Here is a 9,170-nt window from a genome sequence, read left to right on the forward strand (position 1 = left end):
CTTAACTTTCAAGTCTTATATCATCAAAAGTAACCATTGATTTTGTTTTAATCATCAAAAGCAATGCATATTGAGAAACACTTCTTAGTTAGTCAAATTCATTTTAACAGGACATTCTCACTTTATTAGGGACATACTTTGAAAGTTCTCCCGATGTAACAGTTGTGAACCTGGAACGAGAAAACCTGCAGTAATCTCAGGTAGAAAAAAACAGTTAAACAGCAATGAAAAAGAAACTGTATTTTTAGAAGGTTTTTTTGATTTTTTTTTTTTTTAAAGAAAAGAACACACAGTTCACTAGCAAGGACCACACCACAAATGCACAGAATTAGCTAAGCTTTATAAATTAATAAGGGTCGAGGGGAATGGGGAAAGACGTAAACGACAGATCTCCGAATGAATAAGGGTCGAGGGGAATGGGGAAAGACGTAAACGACAGATCTCCGTCAGGCTGATCGGGGAGTCTGACCCGGGAGACTCAGAGTGGGGGCTTCGTCTCGGTAGGCAGTAAGCTGAGTTACTTGAAGACCCCCCTGGATGCAGCCTGTGGAATTAAAATTGAGGTGTTAGAGATTGAAGGAGAGAGGATTGGGGTCGAGGGAAAGTGGGATGAATGGATGAGTTGGAAGGGAAGGGGTCGGGGGAAAGAGGGATGGATGAGTTGGAAGGGAAAGGGTGGGTGGGGTTCGAAAAACTGAGACGAACGGTGTGGTGAAGGTGGGTACCGTGTATATATACAGACGGGGAGAGAGAGCTGATTAGTTGAGGGGTGGTCCTGCTCCTGAACTTTAATTAACTTGTTAAATACATTTCACTAGCAAGGACCACACCACAACTGCACAGAATTAGCTAAGCTTTATAAATTAATAAGGGTCGAGGGGAATGGGGAAAGACGTAAACGACAGATCTCCGAATGAATAAGGGTCGAGGGGAATGGGGAAAGACGTAAACGACAGATCTCCGTCAGGCTGATCGGGGAGTCTGACCCGGGAGACTCAGAGTGGGGGCTTCGTCTCGGTAGGCAGTAAGCTGAGTTACTTGAAGACCCCCAAAGGTTTGGATGAGACGATGCGGGCTTGAGCTTGACGTAGATCGTTTAGATTATTGCGGATGTACAAGCGGTACGCTTCGGATGACCATCGACCTAAGACTCTGATTGTCTCGTCCGAGATGCCCATGCTGGCGGCCGTGGTGGCTGCTCCTATACGGAACGAATGTATAGAGTAATGTTCGGGAGATATGCCGGAGGTCCTGAGAATACTTTGGAAGTGTTTGCTAAACCAGAATCTCGTGGCCATTTTCCTGTTTTCCGTGAGGAAGAGTGGTTCTTGAGGAGATGAATGGTTGGCGTATCTGGAAGAAACGTATTTCGAAAGTGGCTCATAAGGACTGAGGAAGGAGTGGAGGCGAAAGATGTATATTGGAAACGCCTCTCCGAATTGGTCGGTTTTACTTCTCTTGAGATTATATATCAGAGAATCTGGTGTATGAGCGGTGATATCTGAGAGGCTGGGATGAATGGCTGGGTTGAAGGCTGAAGTCGACGGGGCGAATTCTGAGCATCTCAGGAAGCCGAAGAATGCGAGAAAGAACATGCATTCTAATGTTTGGTCGATCGATGGGCTCAGGTAGCCGGAACGTAATGTGTGGATGCATTGGCTCAGGAGGTCAGAAGTTAAGGGTAAGCGTTTGATGTTGAGGACTGGTTCTTGTTTCCGTAGACCTCTGATAAGCATAGATACGTGGGAGTGAGAAATGGTTTGGCATTGGTCGCCGGTGGCAAGTTTGTAGATAAAGTTAATTCCGGATAGGTAAGTCTGAATGGAGGATGCCCTGATATTTTGGTAGGAATGGGCGTGAGTAATGAAGTTACAGATGGACAAAACGTTCATTAGAGGAAATGAGAGTTGGTAAAAGGAGTGGTAAGCCTTGAAACAGTTCCACCCGGTCAAGTAAGCAGAGAGGGTACTCTGGGCGAGGCCGTTGAGAATAGCTTCTCGCGAAGCATGTGAAAGTTCTTCCAGCTGTGGATTTAGTTGAAGATGGTGGCTGAAAACGGTGGAACTGGCGTGGGATGGATGTCTGATTCTGGAGCTAAGATTCTGAACTTCTGAAAAGAGAAACGAGACAATGAGTCGGCTATTCTATTGTGGTATCCTGGAACGTGTGCTGCTCGGATGATGAACTGACGTTGCGCCGATATGAGTGTCAGTCTGCGAACTAATTGCATGATCGTCGGGGAACTGGATCTGCCTTTATTTATGATTTCAACTACTGCCGAGTTGTCTGAGTGGATGAGTATGGAATGTCGGGACCATTCGTGCCCCCAAAGGAGGGCTGTAATGAAAGGATACATCTCATAAAGTGCGGATGAGGGAAAGTCTGGCTGCTGAATTAAATGGCTGAACTCTGGTGGCCACTCGGAAGCGAACCAGCGGCCGCTGTAGTAGCCCCCGAATCCTATGGAAGGCGCTGCATCTGTGTACAGCTGGATGTCTTCTGGCTGTGTGACAGTCATTATAAAAGAAGGATATGCCGTTCCATGAAGACAGGAATTTCTGCCAGAGCCGCATTTCCATTTTGCATGCTTCATCCAAGGTGACTTTGTCGTGTAGAGAGGGTATTGATGCTGCTTTTGATAGTAGGTTGGAAAGGAAAGATTTTCCCTGGGGAATTATTCTGATGGCATAGTTAAGGTGGCCGAGGAGGGCTAGCAGCTGTTGCTTTGTGCACCTGTCTGCTAGGAGATAGTTTGATAGGAGCAATGAAATGCGTTGCGTTTTCTCAGGAGGTAGAGATGCTTGGAAGGAGATGGAGTCTAGGGTGATGCCTAGAAACTCGATGGAGGTGCAGGGCCCTAAGGTCTTTTCTTTTGAAAGGGGTACGCCTAGTTCGGAAAACACTTTAACGAGGGTGGAAAGTCCTGAGTGTGGAGGTGCGGATGTAGGTGTGATGATGAGGAAGTCGTCGAGGAGGTGCAGGACGTAGGGAAGCCTGTGGTTGTTGATGAGAATCCAACATGAAGCCTCCGAGAGGGAGTCAAATATCTTGGGGCTGCTTCTGCAGCCGAAAGTGAGGCGTACTGAAAAATAATAAGCTCCTTTCCAAAATATTCCGAAGAAACGCCAGAATTCTGGGTGAATGGGTAAGACTTTGAAAGCACTGGTGATGTCTGCTTTTGAAAGCCATGCTCCGTGGCCTGCCTTGCGGATGAGAGTGATGGCTTGGTCGATGGAAGCGTATTTCATGGAGAAGTCTGGGGCTGGAATGATGCTATTAATGCTGGGAATGTGTGAGCCGTGTGGGGAGGACAGGTCGATGATTAATCTCTTCTTCCCGGAATACTTCCTGGTGGCGATTCCGATAGGGCTGATGCGAAAAAGAGTGAAAGGAGGTTCTTTAAACGGGCCTATCATAAATCCCTCTTGAACTTCTTTAGCTATTAAAGTGTCAACGGTGTTTGGTTCGGAGAGAGCAGACTGGAGGTTATGGGAAAGATGAGAAGTGTCTGGGATTATTTCTATGCCTGGAAGAAAGCCGTTTTTAAATCTATTGATAAGAAAATCAACAAACTCTCTGTCGTGGTGGTCTAGTAAGGCAGTAGCTAATGCTTCTACCTTGACTGGTGTGCCGAGATACTGTAATAGTCAGTCGGGTAGAGCAGTTGGGTTGTGGGGGCAAGAGGCTCTTGAGTGGGCGCCTCCACAGAAGGAGCAGGTGTGTAGGAATCTACAGTTGGAAAGAGAGCAGCCAAGATGGTTGAAGTTGTTGCATACCATTCTTCCTCCTTGGTAGAGGATCGGTCGTCCTCTTTTGTCAATGCCTTTGGGAAGTGGAACGTTGGCTGTGGGCTGTGTGTTTAGAGGTTTCGGAATTAGAGGAGGAGGTGGGGCTGCTGTGGATAATCTATTGAATACAGATGTTTTGCGTGAGGAGGGTTGAGATTGAGAGGCTGTGATGGTGCAAGCTGAGGCTGGATGTGATGGTGCTCCGCATAGTTCACAGGACATAGAAGTGCGTGCTGCGTAGATCCGACAATAGAGTTCTGCATCGAGAGTGCCCCAGTATGTCCCCTGATTGAACTGCTGTAACCGACCTGCTACTTGTGCGGCGAAAAGAACGTGGTAGTTGTAGAAGCCTGTTCCTCCGAAACGCACAGCCATGTCTAAAATGATTGATAGGTAATCATCTAGCTCGGTTCTCCGATCAGGATAAACAGAGCAAATTATATCTCTGTAGATCGAGAAAGCCAAAGCAAATTCGGTGGGAGTGAGGTCCTTTGAACGAGAGTTTAAAGGATGGCTGAACTGCATTAGGCCTTGAATGGTTTGCAGCTCTCTGGGCTGGCTGATATTTAAGAGGGATGGATGGAGGAGTTGGGCTAAATCTGTGTAGTTACCTGATAAAATCTGAAGACGTAAGGCTGAAGAGACTGGGGAAGGTCGGTGGATTGATGAAGCTGGACGAGGAGGCGGTGCAGCTGTGGCCAGGGTATATGGGCTAGTATTTATTGGCAGGATGTGAGGGTGTTGGGAAAGGGAGGGGAAAAGAGATATATTAGGTGCGTAAAAGGAAGAAAGAGGAGGGGGTTGAAAAGGTCCCCTGAGAGGTAGAAGTCCTGGGTTTGCTGCATGGGGGACTTGAATTGGGTGAATTTGTAGGGAAGAATCAGAAATAACAGGGGCCGTGTGGCTGTTAATGCCAGAAGGAAGGGTAGAAGAATGGATGCTGGGATGGAGGGATAAATGTCCGTGAGGATTTGTAGCTGTTTGTGAGCTTAAGTAAGCAAAGAAAGATGTCATGAATTGTGATAAGTCTGAGTTAGAAGGTGCAAATGTTGGAGGTAGTATTACTTGGTCTCCACTAGGTGGCGCGGACACTGCTGGCTGAGGCCGTTGTGGAGGCAGTGTGGTGACGTCATGAGTGACGATGAGAGGATCGCGTGTCAATGCCGGAAGCGTTGGAGGCTCGGAATTTGAAGTGTGTGTAGATGCTGTGTAAAGCTGAAAAAGTCTTGATTTATTGTCGGATCGGCTGAAGTGGATACCTTTGTCCTTAAGAGCACGCTGAAGGCGAGCCACGGTCCAATTCTTGATGGTATTCTCTGGTCTGGAAGACGTGGCGTGAGTGTGCTGAGAATTGCTACGGTTTGTTGAATGATGACGCGGTTGACGAGGAGAGCGATCGCGCCGGCTTTCGTGCCTGTGTCGATCGATGATGGTAGTTCTCGTTTGCAGAGGAGAGTGATCCTGTCGAGTCGGGGTTGGAGAAATCTTCGATGATGAACTGTGACGTGAATGTCCGCTGGACTGAGGAATTTCTACGACGGAACGCAGCCGGTGTGAATTTTGGCTGCCTGGGGATTGTTGTGAAGACCTGACGGTCTGTGACGGAGGAGAGATTCTGAATAAATCGTCTTCGGAGTCAGAGGGGTTGATCTGCAGCTCGGAATCCATTTCGAAAAACTGAGACGAACGGTGTGGTGAAGGTGGGTACCGTGTATATATACAGACGGGGAGAGAGAGCTGATTAGTTGAGGGGTGGTCCTGCTCCTGAACTTTAATTAACTTGTTAAATACATTAAAATTAAATGCTCTATGTATGAGAATGTATAACCAGAAAAATAACTAGTTAAGATTTATAAATAAAAAAATAAAAAGTAAATAAAATAAAACAACTGTTTATTAAAATATACCAAATAAACTGCTCTATTTAAAAGAATGCTGAATATATATAAAAACTACAATAACAGCCTTAATATTTTTTTCCTTAAAAGTTTTAAGTAAGAACAAAGGAACTGCTCCCCGTGGAAAACAGCAAAACACAAGGAACCTGAAAAAGAAGCACAAACAGAAACACAGGTCACAGGAACTACAGTTATGGTGATGTGATGAAATACTTTTTAAGAAACCACACTAAACCATATTAATACTGACCAAGGAGTGCAGCAGAAGATGCAGGTCGTGCTCAGATCAGTCAGTCTGAAAAGATAACAAGGACAACACAATGAAAACTAAAGTCAAGTTAACTATACACAACTTCTTTGCATGTTAAATATTAATTATATATTGTATCTATATATAGAATATAATTTAGAATCTGTATGTCAAATATGCAGCCTAAAGATGTGATGGACTGTCCATCTATCCAGGTTTACAACATAAGATGATGAGATCAACTCCAGCATCTCTATACAGGACAAGTGGTTTGGAGAACAGATGGGTGAATATGGACTTAATTATTTATGGTATAAAAAACAATTTTTATTTTAATAGTTTCTGTGATCCTGATCATTTTTTTTTTAACTATAATGTTTTTTTTTTATCAACAAGTCAAATCTGAAGCATTTTGTATTAGTAGCCATTTCAGTAATTAAAGTCTTACCTCAAAAGGGTAGGTTTGTGAAACAATATTCTTAAACAGAGAAAGAAGAGTATCATAGAGCTGAACACCACACTCACAACACCTGCAACTTTAACGGCAAAGATTGATAATAACACTGGAAAAAAAAACTGAAAACATTTATGCTGTAAAGTCTCTATGCTGTTCTTATTCCATTTCTAAAAATCTTGCATCTTTAAATGTGTACATTTTACATTTTATGTAACTGTTATATACAGAATAAAAACATTAGATTGTCATGAATGGATAATAATTATTGGACAAATATTATGTAGTACAAACAAATCTCTCCTAAATATTACTGAACCAAAATATAGTGATTTTGTATTGTATTGATAAGTTACACTTAAGAAAAGTGTATGTCATCTCTCCATCACTCCCCAAATACAATGCTGCTGTGAATATTGTCACAGTATTAATCAATGCGTTATGCGTTACTATGTAAAAAAAACAAAATGGCTGCAAATACATTGAACCTGTTAACGTTACTCAAACTCATTAAAATCAAAAGCGTCCACGCGCTCTCTCTCTCTTTTGGTGTATGGACCATGTGACCGCGTGGCGCGAAATCACGACTGTCTCGAGCAATAACCTCTCACAAAACACTCCCGTTGTGTTCAATACAGCGGTCTACACAGCACAGCGAATTGCATACATCATACTTATCATACTATCTGCCTTTTTGTTGTTAATGATAAGAGAATTCCTTCAGTGAACGCGTGTGTAATGGCGGCCTCACCGGATTTCTTCACCGGTGACTTAAGTAACAGCCATCGATTGCGTTAACATACTAAACTCAACGTAAACGCGTGTGACAGACACCAAATGACGTATATACATCAAACACACGCACAAAAAATGATTTTAAGTTGTACACACGAAGCTAGAAGTAACTGTGCGTTCACACCGCCGCCGGCGAGAGCGTCAAAGTGGCCGGAAGTCATTCATTCTCAATGGGAGCCCGGCGGCGAGCTCCGGCGAGAGCGGCGCGGCGCGTCTTGGACGATTTGGGCGTCAAGGAGAGTTGAAGTCAGGTCAACTTTATGGTAATGAGCTATGACGCGGTTCGGCGGCAGCCGGCGGCAACCAATGGGAATGTAGCAGTGCTCCGCTTGAGATGATTCTAGAGAACGCAGTGCTGTAAACTTCGGTTCCTACCACATTAGTTCCCAAGCAAAATAGAGGAGGTTGATCACTGCTGGTGCGGCGGGTTTGATAAGAAGATGTGCAGCATTATTTATCCACCACACAAATGGCTTTTAATTGGTTTATTTCGTTAGCAAACATGTAACTATAATTGTTAAGTTCTTTCCATCGATCTGCTTTTTTTAAACTTTCACATTTAAATGATTTCATGAGGTTATATTATACGGTTATACCCTACCTGTGGTTAGTCTGCACAAACGCAGATCAACATGAGTGTTTGCTTTGTACCCCCTTTAAATGCAGTTTCAAAAAAGACCAAGCATTCGATCTACGTCAGAGCGGCAGCGCGTCCACGAATCTTTCTACAGCGTCGATGGCAGGGCGGCCAGAGCGAAGTTTGACGCTCTAGCCGGCGGCGGTGTGAACGCACAGTAAGGCTGGCTAGCTGTAGACATCACTTACACACATTAACATCTCCACAGAGATAAAGACACCTAATGTCAACAAAAACGATAGTAGTAAATATACTATACCCATCCATCCATCCATCCATCTTCTTCCGCTTATCCGGGGCCGGGTCGCGGGGGCAGCAGTCTAAGCAGAGATGCCCAGACTTCCCTCTCCCTAGACACTTCCTCCAGCTCTTCCGGGGGGACACCGAGGCGTTCCAAGGCCAGCCAAAGCTCATGACCATAGGTGAGAGTAGGAACGTAGATTGACCGGTAAATCGAGAGCTTCGCCTTACGGCTTAGCTCTTTCTTCACCACGACAGACCGGTACATCGACCGCATTACTGCAGAAGCTGCACCGATCCGTCTGTCAATCTCCCGTTCCATCCTCCCCTCACTCGTGAACAAGACCCCTAGATACTTGAACTCCTCCACTTGGGGCAGGAACTCTCCACCAACCTGAAGTGGGCAAGCCACCCTTTTCCGACTGAAAACAGTCGGAAAATATACTATACCAACTGTCAAAATTTGATTGATTGACAGGTGGGCGGGGCTTCCGGTATAGGGGGCGGGACTTCCGGTGTAGGCGGGACATCCGGTGTAGGCGGGACTTCCTGTATAGGCGGGACTTCCTGTATAGGCGGGACATCCGGTGTAGGAGGGACTTCCTGTATAGGCGGGGCATCCGGTGTAGGAGGGACTTCCTGTATAGGCGGGACTTCCTGTTTAATAAATCATGTGATTGACATTAGGTTTTGATGTTTTTGACAGTTGGTTTTTGACCTATTGTCATAATAAATCATATGATTGACATTAGGTTTTGATGTTTTTGACAGTTGGTTTTTGACCTATTGTCATAATAAATCATATGATTGACAGTTGGTTTTGATGTCTTTGACAGTTGGTTTTGATGTCTTTGATGACTTTGACAGTTGGTTTTGATGGTTTTTTGACATTAGGTTTTTTTTGTTTTGATGAATTTGACAGTTGTTTTTTTGTTTTTTGAATGCGGTATAATAAATCATGTTATTGACAGAAGGTTTTATCTTTTGAAGTCGCTGTTATCAGAAAATTCCCCGCGCATCCCAGAGCAGTGTATATGAATGGGCCAGTGTTGTGAAGTCCGTCTCCCACAAACATCTGTTCTTTTAAAACAATATAAGCCTTACAAAT

Source organism: Gobio gobio, assembly GCF_949357685.1.
Source record: "Gobio gobio genome assembly, chromosome: 6".
Classification (NCBI taxonomy): Eukaryota; Metazoa; Chordata; class Actinopteri; order Cypriniformes; family Gobionidae; genus Gobio; species Gobio gobio.